This window comes from Pinus tabuliformis, chromosome 1_2 (genome assembly GCF_031772625.1).
Source record: "Pinus tabuliformis cultivar Carrire ecotype Pingquan chromosome 1_2, CPIR1, whole genome shotgun sequence".
In the NCBI taxonomy this organism is placed as follows: domain Eukaryota; kingdom Viridiplantae; phylum Streptophyta; class Pinopsida; order Pinales; family Pinaceae; genus Pinus; species Pinus tabuliformis.
In genome coordinates, this window is record NC_142298.1 from 301,972,356 (window position 1) to 301,995,289 (window position 22,934).

Sequence of the window (22,934 nt, forward strand, 5' to 3'; positions counted from 1 at the left end):
TTCACCCCTCTTGGGCTACATCTCCGGGCCTATCAACATGAATAGACCCCTCATATATTCAGTATCAAAATGAAGTACATAAACATTTGTTGTAGGTAAATATGTGGCTATTACCCCTACAAGGTAATGTTCTCCTACAAATAACTCTCACAATGGAAGCAACTCAAAACATCTCCTACAAAGATGACAAACTTCAACTGAAATGAGCTAAAAACATCATGTGAACCCTTCAATTCCACATTGAAGCACATAATCAAAACTTCACGATAAGAGAAGTTGAACGTGAGCTGAACCTTTCTAGTTATAGTTGTTGTAGTAGCCTTTTGGAAGTGAAAATACCCCTACAAGGTCTTCTCCATGCCCAAATACCTCCCAGAACTAATTCCAAACCCTGACTGATCCATACACCTTTAGTCTCAAACCTAAAAAAGAATACATTGTAGATGTGCTCAAATAAGAAATTAGAGGTTACTAATGGATTCAGAACATCCAAAGACCCCTAATTAGCCTCTTTTTGAGCCCAATTTGGATAAAAACTCAAAAAGTTATGAGCTTCCAAGCTCTCTCTTGAACTTGATTGTTAACCATCCTACAAATTTGACCTTCTGGCTAACTGTCCTACAAATCCGCCTCAAAAATCGCTAATGGAGCGACAATTTCGCCCTTCGTAGGTGCATCCTGTTGGACCTTTAAATTAGCCTCTAACGTCTTGAGACCGAAAAACTAGGCCATATGGACGCATGGGTTTGAGGGTTGGGCCTTAATGCCCTCCCCCACCGGTTAGCCCCCTTAACTTTGGGCAAACGGTTACATGCACTCCATGGGTCTAACGACTAGGCCTTAACACCCGCTCTACCCACTGGAGCTCCTTTCCCTCTGGTACGTGGTCATATAAAGTCCACAGAACCTGGGTCTGGCCCCCCTCCTTTGGTGCCTCCGCCGAGCACTCCCAAAACCTGCGTTTGTGGTCATGTTGAGCGCATAAAACCATCGGGTTCGCCCCCCTCCGCTATCTTCTTTGCATTGAGCCCAAACTTCTGCTCCCCCATGGTTATATGCCTTGGCATGTGACTTGGGCTAGGCCCTTTACCTCTACTCCCCATTTGTTAGCGATTGGCCATTATAACATGGTATGGTGGAATGTGGTTATGGCCTTGGGCTGGGGCTAAGCCCTGAGACCCTTGGCTCCCTTTGCCATAGTCCCGTGGTGTGGGGTGTGGTCAGGGGCTAGAGCTTAGCCCTGGCCCATTCCCCCAAATGCGATTTGCACCAACGTTAAATATATGATTTGGCCTATGGTTAACAAGAACCAAAGCGCGTCTGGTTGGTAATGCTCATTGCTGCTTGGAGGGAGGCCTTGCGTTCGATCCCTGTGGGAGTAGCTTGGACCATAACCATAATTTTTTACCATTGTTGGGAGGCCACGAGGTAGCCACCCATTGGCCCACGTGTTACTTGACCACCAAAAAACACCAACAACCAATGAAAACACTACAAAATTTGACCACTCCAGAGGGGACAAGTGATAGCCATTGGGCCACATTGTACAATCAACTTGCCCAGTCACCTTGTCGAGTTAGCATATGGACTACACAGTCAGTGTACCTACATTTTTTTTACCTGTTTGGGAAAACTATCAGAACATGATATTAGGAGCATACGATATTATTTTTTAGCGATTCAAGTTGCGTTGGATTCAAATCAGCGAGCTCTTTGATTTGGCGCTAGTTTGAAGAAGTTCTAGGAACTTTCATTTTTTAGCTTAAAATTGATCACCTGATCACAGAAGCCATGTCACACAAGTTAACTGCATCCAAGTTGTCTGTTAATGTGGAAAAAATGAATTTACTCAATTTAATCAAGGCAAAATCAAATTGAGAATTTATTGATGCAATTTTCAACACATACACCATTGGGTGACTGCACCAATGACAAGATCTCCATATTAGCTAGCAGTTCGCCAGCCCTACAACATCAAGTCTTTCATTGATGATGTATTACATGGTGTTGCTCCTATTGAAGTTTGTGATGTTTTATTAGGGAAACCATACTTGTGGAAATGTCATGTTGTGTATGAATCCAAAGCCCCATACTGTTATTATTACTTTGGGCAAAAAATATATAGGATACCAGCGGTAGCCCCACCTGCCTCCATTTCTTTGATCTTTGCTAAGTAATGCAATAAGATCATCTCCTAGAATGGGAAATTTGTTTTATTCCTTATTCACTCTCAAAGTAAGGGGAATATCGTGGCCATATTCGAACTCTAGAAAGGGCTCCACCGTGTAGCATAAACATGTGGATAAGGTCATGGAAGAGTACAGGGACATCTTCTCCTCAACCAGGGTGTACCTCTGCACTATTAGGTCAAGCATTCGATCGATCTGACCCTCGATGAACCTCTACCTAATGGGCCAATCTACCACCACTCTCTTATGGAAAACAAAGAAATCAAGCTGTATATCCAAGAGTTGCTAAAAAAAGGGAACATCTGACCAAGTTCATCACCTTGTGGGAGCCCAATTGTACTCATGTAGAAGAAAGATGGTACTTGGAGAATCTACATTGATTATCAGGCACTAAACAAAATCATAGTCACTAACAAATGCCCAATACCATGGATTGATGACATTCTTGACCAAATCAAGGGGTCGAAGTACGTCAACAAGATCGATTTGAAGTCTGGCTACCACCAAGTTCCAATAGAACCCGTGGATGTATGGAAGACCAATTTCAAGTCCAAGGAGGGTCTCTTCGAGTGGTTAGTCATGCACTTTGGGTTGAAAAAATCCCATACAACTTTTATGAGGCTAATGGATGACATCATGCAACCTTTCACCAACTCGTTCGTGGTTTTATATCTGGATGATATCCTTATCTTCAACAAGAGTTGGGTAGAGAACTTGTAACATATTCAACAAGTCCCTCAAAACTTGTGATAACAAAAGTTATGTGACATCCTAGAGAAATGCTCATTTTGCACGAACCAAGTCCAATATCTGGGCTACATAATTAATGAGCAAGTCATTCATGTGGGTTTGGCTAAGATCCAATTAATTTGGGATTGACCAACCCCCATGACTCTAAGAAAAACTCCCAACTTCTCGGGCCTTGCTAATTTCTATTAGAGTGTTGGGGTTACCTTATATCACTTGTCCCTTGATTCAAATTACCAAGCGTGGATCAAAAGAAAAAAATTTCTGGTTTGAGTCATAACATAAGGCATTCATTCAGTTGAAACACTGCCTTTTCTCTGCACCAGTCCTCACCTTGCCAGACCTGCTACAACCATTTAAGATTGAGACAAATTCCTTCGATTGTTTTTTTGGTGTAGTCCTCAATCAACAAGGGCATCTAGAGGTCTACCATAGTGAGACGTTATCTAATATTGTTCGAATATACCCAACCTATGATAAGGAAATGTATTTTATCATGTAGGCATGTTGATGTTGGAAACATTATATTATGAGGAAGGAGATGATCATCCACACAGATCACCAACCTCTTCAATTTATACAAACACATGGGAATTCACAGAATGGTCGCCATCAGAAATGGTCTACATACCTGCAACAATTGCATTTGGACATTAAATACAAGAAGGGTAGCATCAATCACGTCGTAGATTGCCTCAACTAACTAGATGGTTCACAACTATATGAAAATGACTCAGAATTCATTGCCACCTACATGATGTTAATGGTTGGAAAGCCAATTCAAGACTTTCACCTTCAGGATGGACTATTGTGCTATTTGGGACATCTTTGTGTTCCTTCAAGTGATCATGCCAAGCTGATTTGGCATTACAGTAAGGTTGTATGATACTTTGGTGTGGAGAAGAAAGTGGCAGTACTGCAGAAGTATTTTTTATTGGCCAAAACTATGATAGGATGTTGGAAAATATATTAGATCTTGTACTGCATGTGCCATCACCAAGCCAATAATTAAGAAGCAAGGCTTGTACACACATTTGTCTTTTGTTAGCCGAGCTTGGGAATCCATCTCCATGGACTATATGCCTAGTCTTCCTTCTACCAAGCATGATAATAACTATGTGTTTGTGGTCATTGATAGATTTTCTAAGATTGCCATATTGGTTGCCTATAAGAAGAGTATCATAGTAGAATCCGCTGCTAAACTCTTCTTCAAATGAGTATGGATACATTTTGGGATCCCACAGACCATTATATTATATTGGGATAGTAGGTTCCTAAGTGCATTATGGTTGATTCTCTGGTCATTGTTGGACACAAATCTCACCAATTTGACTACATTCCACTCTCAGACTAGTGGACAAACAAAGGTCATAAACCAAATGATAGTGCACATATTACACATGTACAAATCTAATCATTCATGAACATGGGATGAGAATCTCCCCTATGTGCAACACAACTACAACAAAGCTCTCCATAGCTCAACTAGACACAACCTGCTTTAGGTGGGATTGGGATTTCAACCATTGTCCCATTGATGTTGTAATTCCTTTTGCAACTACACAAATATAATCTACACATGTTCAATCTGAAGTTGATAATTTCATCAAGTTTATTGAGCACATTCAACACATCCACCGACAAGTTCATGATCAACATCAGGTGGCACATAAGTTTCAAGTGGGTGACAAGATTTGGTTGCATTTGCAGAAGGAACGCCTTTTTAGAACCCACCGGAAGCTTTGACCACTCTGATGTGGGCCTCATACCATTACCAAGGTTGTGGGTGGAAATGATTTTGACTAAGTATCCCCTCATTCCTTAGCCTACACCTAGTATTGAATGTAGACTACCTTCGACCATAATTTCCACAATTGTTAGACACATCAGACATTGTTGGGAAATTGACACAAACATAGCTCAACCTAGTTTGCATTGAAAAATCCACAATTGACCAAATCATGGACACAAAAATTAAGAACACTCACCAACAAGGGATTCAATTGTATCAGGTTATCAAAGCTGACAAGCTCATACACCAAGGTAAGTGGCTCACTCAAAACCAAGTTCAACAAAACTTTCCTCACCTCATGGAGGCACTCAACACAATGGGGACCACTGTTTCCTAAGGGGGGAGGACTAATATAAGTAGATATTGGTGGCCACCTTCTTATTCCACTTGGACCCCCAACACTATTTCCTATTTTTCAGCACAATTTCCTATTTCGGTAGTTTTCTATTTTTGGCAGTTTTTGGGTCATGAAGTTCCATAGTTATTTTGAGGCCCTAAAAAACTTTTTTTTGAAGAAATGACAAAAAATGCATCTTTGACCCACATTTGCAATAAAAATTTGTTGTTCATAGATATACCTTTCTAACGAGATATTTTTCATGCCAAACATAGATTATATTCCAATGTCACGACCCCAGGAAGTTGACGTTCCAACTAAACCCATCGGGTCCCATACCTTTTGGCGCTTCATCTCCTAGGGTTAGGTTTTTGGATGTTTATGTTTTCTCATTATTTGTTCATGATAAAAAGGCCTCTAAGACTCACTGTAACACAATTAAGAAGGCTTGTAGCCATCACTTCTCTTCTTAGAGATAAGCTACCATCACCTGAGCTAGATTGCTTTGATTGTACATGTAAACAATTTTCAACGTTTGTTATTTATTAATAAAATTTCAGTTTTACTATATATTTGTCTTTCTGTTTTAAATTTGTATTTCATTTTTTTCCTTCATAAATCCAGGTCACATGATGACTCCATTGTAAGATGCCTTTGGGCCAATGAATATTAGATCTATTATCAGGAGCTAGTTTTCCCACAAGTGTTTTTAGGATAATTCATGGTGTCCATGTCTTGTTGTCTTTATGTGTTTCTATTATGTATTTATTGATATATATGTTTATAATAGTGGTATCAAAGTTTAAGGAAGAACACTCTATGCATCAAAGGTCGTGTGTTTGTATATGTGTTGAGGAGAGATGGGTGTAGCAAATCCAAGTTGTGTTGATGATAGTTGAGATGTAGTAAGGAAACACACACACACACACACACACACACACACACGCACACACACACACACACACACACACACACACACACACACATATATATAATTATAATTATAATTACTAACTTGAATGAAGCATAAAAGAACTAAGAGTGTATATGTTCAAGAGTGAGTGACTTGAATGCTTCTTCAGTTAACTACGAACCATATAACATTCAAAATAATCAAATTGGATTTAATTTAGCTTATTCAAAAGGATGAAGTGACCATACAACAAGCCTAGAAGACATCGAAATTTAACAACTAGGCCAAGAAATTTAAGTACCAAAAAAAGTTAAGCAAAAAGACGAAAATGGACATGTTCTTTTATATTTCCATGTTATTAATGTATATTGGTTTATTTCCAAGTTTATTTTAATCTCATAATGCTTTATTAACATCTATACTAACAAGGAGGGTTGTGTGGCAACAAGTCCCTGCCTTGAGTGGGCAAGTAGTTGACCTGCAGTCATTGTTAAATAATCAAACTAAGTACCAAGCCATTTATATTGTAAAATAAGACATTGGGGAGGTGCTTATGTTGGTGTCTCAAGGGTCAGTTTCTAGCACATCATAATCTATTGAATTCGTGCCAACAACAAGTCGATCGTGATTGGAGGAGATTTAGGATCATAGCCTTTCATATGAAAGAAATTGTTCCAATGCACAAATTTGGTCAAGAAGTATACTTTGGCACATAATTCGTTCCTACTAGTGCTATTCTGAGCTTTGTGTTCCTACTTCTGAAGTATCTAGCGATATTATGATATATGTCAGTGGTAAGAAGCTACTCATTGGGCTTCCATCAACGCGATAGGGGGTTGGCTTCGTGTTGTGCGACATGGACTTCTTCAAGTAGTGAAGCCCCCATTGATGGCAGGTATCAATATCGATCTCAATCCACTGTGGGTTAGACTATTGATGCTTCCACTCTTCTATTAACATAATATATTGGCGCTATCAAAATGAAATGGGTAAGGCTCACTTTGAAATTTACTTATATGCTACTGAAACTATTGCCCTTGCTATTTCTGGTGGTTATGGGGAAACTAAAACTCCTGGCACCTTAACTCTTGCTACCCATGAAGCTTTGAAGGCTTTGCCTCATTCAACAATGACACTTATCTTGGTAGGTTATGTTTATGCTAACAATCCTGCAAGTCTTACAAGAGCATATGAAGAGGCATGCAAGATATGAGACATATAAATAAGAAGTAATGTAGAAATCTGTATGAGAAATAACCCATAGGTCATGTACTCCCTAGCCATTCTAATTGATATCTAAAACATATTATTGCGAATGTTATTAGAATAAATTTTTTTAGTGAAATCAATGGCGTGGCGACAGAACATGGATGGGATTTGGGTTCCATTGATTGAACTAGAGATTCTTCATGGATTTCAAGCCATTCAATCATTGAATTATTCCTTTTGTAATTGCTTCCCTTTGATTCCCTATGTTATAGGTCACCAGTGAATATAATATTGCTACTTGGAATGTGGTCTCTATATATTAGTAATAGTAGTCAACCCAATGGGATTTAGACTAGTATGATATATTAGATAAACCACAATCGAGCAAAAGGAAACATATTTCCTAAGCTTTAAGATAAGTGGTATATGAGAATAGAGAATGAAGAGGAAGGTTGGCATCTTGGATCATAAGAAAGCTCAGAAAGTTCCTCTCTAACTGGACACTTTGACACACCAAAATTGCCGAGTACAACTCCAGTATTTGAGGTAAAAACTAATCACCTGTCGAACTCTTCCTAGGCATGTACAACTTGGACTAAGTAGAGGTTCATACACTGGGTATATTTTCTAGATGTTGTTTTCTGCTTTGAGTTGGGTGGAAAATAGATATGAAAGAAGTGATCCCCTTGTGTCAATTTGGACGGTCATCTAAACAATGCTTACTTTTGTGATCCAAATTTAAACAGGAAAGCAACAAATTACAGGTATAACCATAAACACAAAGATGCAGCAAAAATAACACTTCATTTCATTAATATCAAATACTAAAATATGCTTACAAACAGAATGGAAATAAGACTAGCTCAGGCGATGGTAGCTTATCTATGAAAAGAGAGGTGGCGACTACATGCCTCTGAAATGTGTTACAATGAGGCTCAAGGGCCTATTTATTATTGGAAAACAATGGAAAACACTAAACAACCAAAACCATAACCCCAGGAGATGTAACACCAAGAGTTTGTGGGCACCGTTGGGGTTAATTGGGCAACCAACTTCCCGGGGTCATAACTTGGTCATATTATCTCTGTTTTGCTCATACGATACCTTTTTGGAAATATCTATTTAAGTACTATAGGTTTTTCCGTAGGCCCATGCCTATGGATATGGGCCTACTGCAGACCTAAAAAATTGTCGTTTAGGGGGTCAAAACTGCTCCGGAAGTTCAGGACACGAAAAACAACTAAAAATAGTAAATGCTAAAATAAACAAGGAAACAAATGCACCTGACTAGAGGTCTATGTGGGATAGGTGGGTGGCTACCAATATCCACCTGGACCATTCCTCCCCCCTTAGGAAGCAATGGTCCCCATTGTGTGTAGAGCCGCCATGAGGTGAGGAAGTTTCTGTTGAACCTGGTCCTTAGTGAGCCACTTGCCTTGGTGTAGGAGTTGGCCAACTTTAACAACCCGATATAGTTGGATCTTCTACTGGCGAGTGTTATTGACCTGTGTGTCCATAATTTGATCAGTTGTGGCTTGTTCCATGTAGTCTAGATTTAACTCTGTTGGTGTGAGCTGTTTTGCAATGTCTGATGTGTCCAGTAATGGTGGGCAGTATGGTCAAAGGTGGTCCACATTGAACACTAGGTGCAGACCAAGGAATGGGGGAATGGTGAGCTTAAAATCATTGTCTCCCACAACCTTGGTAATGGTGTAAGGACCAAATCAGAGTGGTTTAAGCTTCTGATGGGCTCCAGTAAGGCGCTCTTTTTGCAAATGCAACCAGACTTTGTCGCCCACCTGAAACTTGTGTGGCACTCGATGTTGATAATGTCGCTGCTTGTACTTGGAATTTAACTTCTCCAGGATGTCGTGAACCTGTTGGAGGATGTGTTGGATGCGTTCAATAAATCTGGTCGCTTTATTCGCCTCGGACGATACATGTGTGGATTATGTCTATGTAGTCGCCTTAGGCATGACAACATCAATTAGACACAACGATTGAAATCCTAGACCCACTTGAAAGGGACTGCGACCAATCGAGCTATGGAGAGATCTATTATAATTGTGTTGCACATATGGAAGACTCTCACCCCAAGTTTGAGGATGCTTGGAGTTTTACATGTGGAGTATGTGCACTATCATCTTGTTGACGACCTCCATTTGGCCATCAGTCTGGGGATGTAATGCAGTCGACTTGGTGAGCTTGGTGTCCAATAGTGTCCAAAGGCTTGACCAGAATGTGCTCAAGAACCTGCTATCCTGATCTGATATAATGGTCTGCGGGATCCAAAAATGTACCCATACTCGTTCAAAGAAGATTTTGGTAGTGTCCTCTGTTGTGATACTCTTCTTGTAGGATACCAAAATAGCCATCTTAGAAAATATATCCACGACCACAAATACATAGTCATTACCATGTTTGGTAGAAGGGAGGCTAGACATATAGTCCATGGAGATGGATTCCCATGGCTGGCTGGGAGTAGGAAGAGGAGTGTACAGGCCTTGCTTCTTAATGGATGGCTTGGCGATGGTGCAGGCCGTGCGAGATCTGATATATTTCCCAACATATAGTTGGAGTTTGGGCCATTAGAAGTAATTTTGTAGTACATGCACAATTTTCTCCACCGCAAAGTGTCTTGCAATCCGACTGCAGTGCGCCTCCCAAATTAGTTGGGCATGTTTTCTTGAAGGAACACAAATATGGCCCAGGTAGCATAATAATGTATCATGGAGGTGGAAATAAGGAACTTTCTTCCTATCTACTAGAATATAGTAAGTGGAGGTGAAATCTAGATCATTTTTGTATAGTTGCGGCCATCCAAAGGTCTCGTGACAACAAGAGTTGAAAACAGTAGTCAGTGCTACAACTGGGGGCCGATTGAGGCAGTCGATAACATGATTGGTGCTTCCCTTTTTTAATTTAATGTTCAAGTGGAATTGTTGTAGATATGTAGACCACTTCTGATGACGATCATTCTGCAGCTTCCCCTGTGTCTATATAAACTAAAGAGTTCAGTGATCGATGTAGATGACCGTCTCCTTCCTCGGAAAGTAGTGCTTCAACTGTCAGCAAGCCTGCATGATGGAATACATTTCTTTACCATAGGTAGGGTACTTATTGTATCAGAAAGTGTCTCATTATGATAGGCCACTAGATGTTTGTGTTAGGCGAGGACTGCACCAATATCATAGTCTGAGGTGTATGTATCAATTTCAAATGGTTGTTGCAAGTCTGGCAGTGTGAGTATTGGTGTAGATCAGAGTGGTGTTTCAACTCAACAAACGCCTTCTATTGGGACTCGGACTAGGAAATTTTTTATTTCGTAATATAACTCAAACACCAAGTGATATGGGAGAATCCCAACATGAACCTCCTATAAAAAATTGCAAGGCCCAAAAAGCTGCGAAGCTCCATTAGAGTGGTCGAGGCTGGCCAATCCTGAATGACTTGTATCTTGGTCGAGTCCACATGCATGCCACACTCATATATGATGTACCCCAAGTGTTGGACCTAGCTCATGCCAAAGGTGCATTTCTCCAAGTTGGCACACAGTTTGTGCTGTTGAAGGGTTTGAAGGACCTGTCGAATGTGTTACAAGTGGTCTTCCCAACTCTTGTTGAAGATGAGGATGTCGTTCAGATAAACCACCAAGAACGAGGTTGTGAAGGGACACAAGATGTCATCCATTAACCTCATAAAATTAGCGGGGGAATTTGTCAACCTGAAGGGCATAACCAACCATTCAAAAAGGCCTTCCTTTGATTTAACGATAGTCTTCCATACATCTGTGTGCTCTATTGGAACCTGGTGATAACCAGACTTCAGATCGATCTTGCTGAAATACTTGGCCCCCTTGAGTTGTTCCAGCAAGTCATCAATTCTTGGGATTGAATACCTTTTCCTAATAGTGATTTTGTTTAACGCCCAATAATCAATGCAAACCCTCTAGGTTCCATCCTTCTTCTGTACCAGTACAATTAGGCTCCCACAAGGCGAGGAACTTGGTCGGATGTGACCTTTTTGCAGCAACTCCTATATTTTCCTCTTGATCTCTTCATTTTCTAGAATGGAGCGCTATATATTAGCCTGTTGGGAAGAGGTGCTCTGAGAGTCAGATAAATTGAACGCTTGACTTGACAATGCAAAGGTACCCCTGTGGGTGACGAGAAGGTGTCCCTATATTCTTCCACGGCTAAATCCACCTAATTCTGCTACTTGGAGTAACCCTTCCCAAGGGCCATGGATGTGGCTATGACCTTCCCCTTACTTTGAGAGTGAATTAGAAAGAAAACAAATTTTCCAGTCTGGGAGATGACCTTACTGCATTGCTTAGCAGAGATCAAATAAATGGTTGTAGGTGGGGCTACCTCCGGTATCCTATATAACTTAGTACCCAAAGAAATAATAACAGAGAAAAGTCTAGACTCACATACATCATGTCACTTCCATAAGTATGGTTGTACTAATAATACATCACAAACTACAAGAGGGGAATCATCACACGGTACCTCATCCGTGAAGGGATTGATGTTGTAGGGAAGGCGACACTGTTGGCTGACGCAAAGATCTCATCCTTGGTGAAGTCACCCGATTGTGTACGATTGTGGATGTTCTATAGTCGGTAGGCCTAGCCGCTTCATGACCTCTACTGAAATGAGGTTCTTTTAGCTTCTGTTTTCGACAATGAACTGCAACGGAGAACCCTTCACCCACATCTGTGAGTGGAATAGGTGCTCCACCTCTTTTAGATCTTCAGGCTCAATCTTTTGGATCTTGGTGGTGGCTACAGTGGCACTGGGCTTCGTGTCAATGATCTGATTCCATTTGTCCTTCCCCTTGTCAGGTTCTGACTCAGGGTCGGAACATGCGTCAGACTCAGAAGCCTCAACTTGGCCACCAGTGACTGCTTGGCCCGACACTCACTTATGTTGTGAGTGGAGATCTTATGGAACTCACACTACTTTCCCATGTCCTTCTTTGTCTTCATAGTGTTTTTATTTGCTTGCGGCTTTGGCGGGTTATCCTAGGTCACCCTGCCTTGGATTTTCCCTTTGCTCTGCGGTTTGGGGGTGCCTTTTCCTTGCTTCAGGTTCGCAAATCCAAAGTCTCGCTTTTTCTGTATAAGCTTCTGCTCAATCTTGACAACATATTCATATTCCGTGCCAAGCAAGGAGATGTCCAGGAACTCCATATCATCCTTGATGTACATGTGTAGGCAGTCGCGGTACTTGAGTACCAAATTTTTCTCAGAATCCTTGATACCCAACTTCGTGCGAAGGGTATGAAAAACATTGGGAAACTTTGGCACGCCTTGGTCCTTCCCTATCGCAGTGTGGTCCACTTTAAGTATTTATCCTCATAGCTTCCGATAGGGTAGTATTGCTCCTTGATGGCATCTCAGAACAAATCCCAAGTGGGTGTGGCCGAAAATAGTGAGGGTGTACTTTCATCCTTCGGCTTGCAGTAGGTTTCCCACCCATCCTTGACATGGGGGGCAGCTTTGAGAAGAGAAAAAGTAATATTTTCCCAGCTAGAAAAATCATGAATAGAAAAATATCCTTCTAGCAGATTTAACCATTTATCTACAGCATCTACATCCCTCTGACCCTCAAATATGGGAATGTAAAAGTTAACTTGTACCTTAAAGGGTGTGGCACTTCTAGAGTAGCTGTTGGAAGTAGATGCGTCGCCCTTGGGTAGCCGCTACAGGATTTGGGAAAATTTGTCCATCATCGTGTTCCTTTGTTGCTCGAGGGCTTCTCTGAGAAAGATTTTGATAGGATCTCCTACTCCCTTGTCTTTCTTTTCTTTCGCCATGGGAGGCCGTCGGGATTTGCGAGGCTAGTCTTGCAAAGGTTCGACCAGTTCAAGCCCTAACTCGTTATATCTCGACCTCATTGGGGACATGCAAATAAAAAGAGAGAACGAGCAAACCACTCTGATACCACTGATCCAAATTTAAACAGGAATGCAAAAATTACAGGTATAACCATAAACACAAAGATGCAACAAAAATAACACTTCATTTCATTAATATCAAATACTGAAATATGATTACAAACAAAATGGAAATAAGACTAGCTCGGGCGATGGTAGCTTATCTTTGAGAAGAGATGTGGTAGCTACATGCCTCTGAACTGTGTTACAATGAGGCTCAAGGGCCTATTTATTATTGGAAAACATGAGAAAACCCTAAACAGCCAAAATCATAACCCCAGGAGATGTAACACCAAGAGTTTGTGGGCCCCATTAGGGTTAGTTGGGCAGCCAACTTTTCAAGGTCATAACTTGGTCATATTATCTCAGTTTGGCATGTACAATACCTTGTTCGAAAGGTCTCTCCGAGTAATGCAGGTTTTTATGCAAGTCCCTACCTATGGCTACGAGCCTACTATGGACCTAAAAAACAATTTCGTTTAGGGGGTAAAAAATGCTCCGGAAGTTCAAGACCCAAAAAACTGCTAAAAATAGTAAATGTTGGAATAAACAAGGAAACAAATGAAACTGACCAGAGGTCTAGGTGGGATAGGTGGGTGGCCACCAATATCCACCTGGATCATTTTGTGTCATAAGTAGTGTTGTTGGTTATCATTGCATAATTTGAATAGTTGGTGGTTTTCTTTAGCATTGAAGAGATACCTGCATTGGTGTTCTTGTGGGATAAGAATGGTTGCGTAATCCCAAGTAAAACCATCTATGAGTGCCTCTTAGTGTCTCTGGTTAGTGGCTATATTAGAATAAACTAGAAAATCTCCACTTATACCTTATAAACCTTTAATGGTTTTTATTCGGCGTGTGTTATGTCAACATCTGTATGTCCTGTGATAGGCGTGTAGAGATCGAAGTGAACGCTGGGAACAAGCCAATGAGCAGGCTTAACAGGTGAATTTTGAGCAGAACTGTAGCATTTTATCTCCAACAATAGAAATAAAAGCACCACCGATATTCACAAACATGGAGACCTACGGGAATGAGAGGGGTATGCCAGCATCGTCAAAATCCTAATCGATAGAGAGAATAAAGTTGATCAATCAACATCTCTGCCATCTATTTCCATGTAATTTGTCCACCTTCTGGTGTTTCTTTCCCTTATTAGGTGTGGATGTTCTCAAAGTCATCCCATACCATCGTTGGATGTTGTGCATTGATTGTCATCGATAATGTGCAATGTTGTGTCATTCCATAACGTCCGTGTGCCATCCCATACTGTGTTTCGTGGAGACTATGGCTCGTTTGCCAATGGGGTAGAGCATTTCTATGCGGGGAGTCAAATATTAACTACTAGAGGATTCAATATGGAACAACCAACGATGTTTATCTGAACTAGAGGAGTTGGCAGGTGCGTATTGAATGCAGGTATGGTAAGTGGTAATGCGAGAAGGGTATGGGGAATTTACTGAAATGGGTATTGACTGGGTTTAGAATGGGAGACGTACGTATTGAACAGACTGGGGCTTACTGAATGTGGGACCTGGGAATGTGGGTGGATTGTGTATGTGGACAGTATAGAATGGGGTACTAGTATACGAGGCTTTCTCTTTATAACTTAAAAAGGCGGCTTCGGTTCGTGCAACAACCAAAACATTTAATACCCGTGAACAAATGTTAGTATTAGTTTGTGGTTTCCAAATATGAATGAAAAATACAAGCTATTATCCATGGTTGTAGCCTCCCTGCCTCGGGAAGAGGCCAAATAAGATGACGGAAAACTCTATTGGTCCTCAGAAATCAATACAAAAATTTTATAGGCTCGAATATGCTAGGTGACTGAAAATTTTAGGTTAGTTGTGATAAGGACTAATGCTACAAAACCATTTGTGATTACTATAGTCCCATGTTTGACGATGAGTTCTAATAAGAACTGATGCTATACCTTTTTGAAAAATAGGACAATTTTATAGAGAGCAATTTTGTAAAAGGAATTTTGAAAAAAATAAAAAAATAAAAAAAATTACTATGTGGACATCTCAATTTTTTAATAAAATTTGAATTGTATATATATATCTGGATATTTTTTTTAAAGAAAAATAAATACTTCTTCTGTTAAGTTTGTGCTTGGTTGTAGAAAAATACTCGATATGTTTACATCCATTCCCATACAACTTCTGCTTCAAAGGAAGACTGAGAGGTGGGACCAAAACTTTTGTTATCAAAACAACTATTATATATGAGCTATATACTACATATAATCGACAAACATATAATTTGCGAAATTGGCCTGATAAAAGGATATATTTACAGCAAGAATTCATGGATTAGAGAGAGAGATCAACAATCGGGGGCCTATTAAGATCAATTGACAAGTTATCATGAGGCATGTTTGAAGCATTACTTGCTAATAATTGAATTTCCCCTACTGCTAATTATATTTGCATGTCACTGATAAGCCTGCCTAGGGCATCCATTTCATCGTCCTATCTCCTGACCTTGGCCTTTAAAGACTAGATTTATTCAATAAGGAAGACAATTGTATTTGATTGTTGGTGTAATTTCCAGTTTAAATCCATGTTCTCAAGGTGTAAATCTTCTATACTCTGAGGACCCCTGCTTCCAATACTGTTGTCACCTACAACAACTGGTAATTAATTATTTTCTTAGTGTCATTGACCTTTTATCAATGGTGGGGAGCCAATTTGCAGTACTAAGAGGAGTTGGGGATCCAACAATTGAGAGGGGTTTTGAATGGCCTTATGTGGGAAACTAAGAGGACCAAGGAGGGGCAGAGGGGGAAGCAAAGACCTCTTGGATCTGAAAATGCAGAGAAGAAGTTTCCCAATCGACAGATAGAGATTCAAATCATAGATTTTTACTTCAAGAAAGGAAGATATCAACTAAACAGACATAGGGATACCTGGAGGTCAGCGACAATTCAAATTCATTATGAATCTCTTCGTAGCTATGAACCCTCCGACCAATTACTTCGCTCCGACTAGCTAGCCCAACATTCGACGAATCTAGAAAAATAGATGTAGCATTTTCAACCGAATTTGGGAGAGCTAGAGGGGGATTCACCACACATTTAGGCTCGAAAGTCCACAATGCACCGAAATTTCCAATCCCCTCATCTGTAGCATTACCACTTACGATGAAAATGGACCAATCATTCCTAATTCACGAATTAGAATGCTAAAATTACAGAGATAGCCTTTCCACTCAAGGAGGTCTATCAACATCATAACAAGCTTAGCCCCTGGAGGCCATATAAAAAGCGACCAAGTGTTGTCCATAAATTTAATCCCAGTGCCAAATAATTCGCACAGAGAACATATGTCAATTCTAGTAAGTTTGATGATCAACCATCATGTTAATGCCACCAACATTTTAGGTGCCAAATACAAATTGAGGTTACAATGATGTTTGACCTGAGTTCCCTTTGCATGCAATATCTTATCGAGAGGAGTCTCAACATGACATGCCTACATTCTAATCACCACCTTATACTTTATGAAGAGCCAAGTAATTAATGCATGCACCATATTGATGAAGTTATTATCTGGGGGGAGGAGAGTATAGTAAGTGTCCTCAATGTTCATGTCATACGTTTCAATAATATCAAATGGATTTGTTCTAAAAGGATGTAGGAAGGCCATTTTTGGAGAGATACGAGTCATGGAATGTTTCACCAGTCCTTCAAATTGTTGATGTCAGCTTGGCTTGGTTTTAGAAGGCAAGCAAGGTTTGCTTGCTCATTCGCTTCCTATTTAAGGATGTTAGGATATGGAAGAAAGTCTTGTGTTGAAATTGATCAAGGGCCCTAATAATTTTATGAAGTAGGAGCTTTAGCTGATTGTCTTTAGGAAAGGATTTTATATAGATGTTGGATAGTGAGAAGAGAATCACCCAAAATTACAAGCTTAGTGATCTCCATTTCCTTTGCCAAGCATATTCCAAGCAAAAGCCCATACATTTCAACCTGGTTGTTGGTCCTCTTACCTAGCCCCTAGGAGTACTTAGTCACTTTCTTTCCCTCGAGATTAAGGATAATCCCTCCCCCTCCTGCCACCCCTATTTTGAATTAAAATTTAAAAAAATATAAGTAAACATGTTTATAAATGAAAATATGTTAGATTAATAAAAATATAAAATAATATATATATATATATATATATATATATATATATATATAGATATATATATATATATTCCAAAGAAAAAATCGTATATATTAATGAGGAAAAAAAATACACATAGTTTGTCTAACTGTTGTCTTTCTCAAACATACCCTTTCAAAGATACAAAAATCATTGATTGTTTCATAACCATCCAAAGAATGCACAAAAATATCTAGGGGAAGGATTGTTGTATCCACAACTTATGCTTGACAAAAAAAAATGGTATAAAGAAGTAAGAGGAAAACTAGAAAGAGAGATGGTCTCCATTGACCCAATCTCTTCACCATCAATGAATTCATATATACCAACTAAGCCAAAAGGAATTTCAAGAGCTTCCTTGGATAAACCATTAGCTTCCATGTTGAGCTCATGCAAAATACGATAGAAAATATTGTCCTCAAAACTTGATAATCCTTTTATCTAGTCCAATTCCAACAGAACCCATAAGGCTACAAACTCTACTTTATTATTCGACCCATTGCCTAGGGCATTCAGACAGTGTAGGCAATGTGTATGATTGAAATACAAGACTACCCCAACGTCGCAGCGTGGACAATGTCCCTTGATATCTCCATCGAGGAATCCCTAGGGGGATGCAAAATCAATTTCAATAATAATTGAAATCCTCAACTTGTGTTGTGGAGGGTCTAACTTGAATTATTGTGCCGAGGCAACCACCTTTTCTCTGGATATTGCTGGAGGAATAAACTTATCCTATGATGCAACAAGGTTCTAAGAATGAAAAACACAAGCAATTAACAAAACAGGAAAGTTTTTACAAGTAGAAACTTGTTTATCTGACCACCACACTTTAAAAGCATTAGAGAGAGAGACACCCATCCTTTGAGATTTAGGATTGAAGTCCTTCCATAATATCTCACAAACCCGAGAAACAAAAATTCACCTCAAAAAAAGGTGAATATGGGACTCTTCATGATCTTTGCATAGGGTGGAACGATTTGGACCAATCTAGCCTTGCCTTCTAAGCATGTCCCAAGTGAGTAATTTGTCATTGAACTAATCTAGTAGAGAGTTAGTCTTCAGAGGAGCGTTGAATACCCATATAAAATTCTACCACCAAATTCTCTTCTCAAAAAGTAGATCTTCGAACCACACATTATACCCAAGCTTTATAATGAAGGCTCAAGACACTACAACAAATCCCTATGATTAACTTCCTCTTTAGCTCCCTTTTTTGCTTCCACTAACATTTTTAGTGTATTTTTTCCACAATTTTGAAAAAAATGGCACTATTTATCAGGATGGCACTTTTTTTGGAATTTTTCTCCGATCACATTCAATTGGTGCTAAAGTTGACACTATTTAGCATTGATTTTAATGCCAAATTTAGTGTCGAATTTAGTGCCGACTTTAGCATCAACATTATTGCTGACTTTAGCATTGAAAAGTCCATATAATAAATATTAAAAACAATAACTGCAGATGACTGGGACACGTATTCCAAGCTAAATGTTGGGCAAGACATCCTAGGGGGTGTTCATTTGGTTGTTTATGGCTAAGGAAATTGGCAAACGCAATGACTAAGGCATTAAAGAGGCAAAAAGGTATTTTGGCACATTTATTTATGAAAATAATGGAAATTAGGAAAAAGGAAGTTAAGGTCACATTTTTCACGTGAGGAGGAAATTGAAGGAAAATAATGGAAAATGAAGAAAATAGAGGCCTCATTAATAAAAAGGCTTATGAGGATCAGTGGACAAGACTTGTTCAGTTCAGTTTTGGAGCTCTCTCATTATTCTATCTCTCTCTCTCATACTCTTGGTTACTTAGAGTTTTCTTGGAGCACTCTTGGAGGGTGTGGCATACTTGGATTCTTGGAGCAAGAAGGCAAAGGAAGAGCAGGAAAGCGCAAGAAGGCATCGACATCAGCAACTACATCATATTTTCTTGCAAGTACCGAGTTGCATGTATGATTTCTTCACTAGTTTTGGCATGCATGGCACATGCATGTGGATTCTTGGTTGTGATCTATCATTGGCATGGAGGATTGCCTAGATCGACAATGGATTGCCTAGCCTTGCCATTTCCTGGATAGCCATGGTGATTGTGGGTTTACTTTCATTGTTTTGTTTTGGTTGGTTCTCATGTTTCCTTAGCTTGGGTTGAGTTATTAGTCCTGGAAGCCCTGGTTGAACAAATGCTCTGGAAGCCCTGTAACAACTTGGGTTGAGTTACTAGTCCTGGAAGCCTGGTTGGACAAACGCTCTGGAAGCCTTGGTTGGACAAACGCTCTGGAAGCCCTGTATAAGTTGTGGGTTGAGTTACTAGTTTTGGAAGCCTTGGTTGGACAAATGATCTGGAAGCCCTGGAAGGCTTGGATGGAGACCAATCTGATGATGGTTTTTGGTGATGTCCAACCATGAGGTGGAATCACTGTTTGATGGGTTGAGGTGGGTGGCCTCTGGAAGCCCTGGATGAGTTTTGATTGATGTATTCTATGAGATCCCACATTCATGCTTGGAATATGGCACGGGGGTGATTGGATGAAGAGGGACTTAGCTCAGCTAATCTATGGTTGGGTGGAACGTGGTAGTCCCATCTCCGGTTAGTTCATTGCATTTATTAATGAAAAAAATCATTCCCTTGATTTTCATGTGCAAATGTACTGATGTATATATGGATTTTGATGGCTGATATGTTTATTGTATTTTTGTTCCTATTATGTTTTTTTTTATATGCACATTTACCCTGGAGGTTGTTATAGAGTGGTATCAGAGCATGGTTCAAACACTTGGACTGGATGGGATCTATCATAGGTAAAATGAAGAACAAAGGTTAAATTTTAGACCTTTTTGTCATATCTGTTATAACTTTTCTTCTGTGGAATATTAGAAGTCGAAAATTTGTCCATACTGAAGGTAAATCCCACTGATAATGTGGTAAAATTTTCAGATATTGGTTCACAATACTTTAGGAATTATGATCTAAGGAAGAGGACACTCCTTAATGCACCTTTAAACAGGTCACATTGGCATTTCTGCAATAACTTTTCTTCTGTAGGCTTTCAGAAGCTGAAAAATCATCCACATTGAGGGGAAATATCAATCATTATGTGGTATAAATTTCAGATATTGGTTCACAATATTTTAGGAGATATGAGCAGAGGGAGTCGAGCCTTCTGAATGCTCCTAAAATCAGGCTTCAAACAAGTCACGCTGACATTTTTGTTATAACTTTTATTCTGGGCACTCTCAAGAGCTGAATTTTTTTCCACAATTAGGGGAAATCCCACTGATATGGTGATAAAAATTTCAGATATTTATTCGCTATATTTTAGGATATATGACCAGTGGAAGTCGAGATTTATGGATACTCCTAGAATTGTGCACCAAATAGGATTGTGTTGGTATTTTTGTTATAACTTTTCATCTATGAAATCTCAGAAGCTGAAACTTGAACCATAGTGAGGGATAATTCCACTGATCATATGGTTCAGTTTCCATAACTTTTACTACTACAGTTTAGGATATATGCATTTAATCATTCGCTATATTAGTTTGCATGCAAAGTGTTTGATGAAATGCTTAAATGGTTCAATGATTAATTGCATACAAACTGTTTGATAAAATGCACCAATGAGTATGTTGTTTGTGGTTGGGGATAGTATTGATGTGTAATAGTATTTATGTAGTTGATATATGCTTACTTGTATGCAAATACCTTGCTATATTAGTTTGCATGTAAAGTGTTTGAAGAAATGCTTACATGCAAATGTAATAGTACAGTAGTTGTTTGAAGAAAATGTAAAAAGTATGGTAACTTTTTGAAGAAAATGTTATCTTTAGATGGGATAGTATTGTGGTATGATAATATGGTTGTAACTGATATATGCCTATTTTCATGCAAATAATTGGAAGAGTTGCATGTAGGGAATTTGAAAGGTTGCATGCAAGGAATTTCAAAAGTTTCATGTAAGGAAATGGAAAAATGGAATGTTTTTAGTTATTATGTTACAAGTGGAATAAGTGCAATGTTTTTGACTTAGTCTCATACAAATGTATGAGAAATAAAAATCAATTTCTTTTCAAGTGTGGTTAAATTTAGTAGAGCTTTGGAGATCCCATTTCCATAATTGGACATTGGAGATTGGGCCATTATAGTAGCTTCCTCCTACCTTAGTGTGGACCATGGATAGTAAGGGGGTATGCTTATAGGTTGTTAGTATTGGTGAAATATTATTTCAAATTAATAGACACGATGTCTTGATTTTTGGAACATGTGACTGATTGTGTATGAATTATATGTCACTTACATGTTGATTTCATGATACCTACTTACATCCTTGTATGTTAGGTTACATTTTTGAATATTTTGATTACATGTATAAGTCTTGTAGGTTTATTACAAGAATTGATCGCTTATGCATAGGTGTAGTTGATTTGGAGTTGCTTATGCATACTGTTGGTTGCATGTGGCAATGTGTACAATGGATTAGTGGTTGTTGTCATGCATGAGGTCATGGTTTGTGTAGTTGATATGGTCATGCATTGATGACTGGAATCTAGCTAGAATTATGTGTGTATGGTTTGGTACTCATTAGTTATATGTATATATACAATTGTGATGCATGTATGGTCTTGGTTATAGTTTGAATATTAGGTCAAAGATGCCTTGTGAAGTCATTGTATGAAATTGAGGTCATCATGATGCTATTGGTTGTTATGATGCTAATGTGTTGGATGATATAGAGCAGGAGATGTAGATCATCATAATGAGGTTGCAACATTGGACTTTGGGGTAATAGAAGATCGTCAAGTATGTAGGTTAAAGGATTGTTATATGCATTAGGGTTATATACATTAGGTTTATGTACATGTATTTGATGTTATGGTTACATTCATGATATATGTTAGATGGTTAGTGTAGTTATATGCACGTGTCAGATATTCAAGAATGATAGTAACTTGCAGTTGTATGCATTGCTATTGTTGTTTTATATTAGATAACCTAATGATTATGTTGTATGTTGTGGATGAATATGATATATAGCTTATTGTTGTTATATGCTATTAACTTGATGGTTAGGGTCATTTCATTGAGATATTGATGTCGTAATTTGATTGGTCATATGTGTGATAGTTATGTTCATTGCATTGAAGATCTTGATGTTATATGTATTGTGTTAACCTGGTTTGATCTATGTAGATGGTTATGGTTGCGATACTCAGGTATGACCTGACATATTTGTGATATGGTGTCGTACTAATCTAGACTGATCATACATATGTGATTATTATGCATGAACGGCATATGATTATGAGCTTGTAATATGAACATGTTAGTTAGTTATTGTTATGGATATCATGATTTATGTTGACATGTTGTAAAGTTATATCTCGCTAACTAGATTGATTATGCAGACAAGATAGCCTCTCCTGTGGTACACTAAGGTGTGAGTTTGCTTATGTATTATACTTGGTGTTTCATAGTTGATTATGTCATTTATTTGGTATTTGATTGTTTCGTGCCTATTATGTCACCTAATTGATTTATATAACATGGTATGTTTGCAAGTGGTTGAATGATTGATGAATTGCTTAATATAAGTATGTTTTCAAATGATTTGTTTGAAGATTATTGTACTAACATGTATGTGTTGAGACAGTTGATA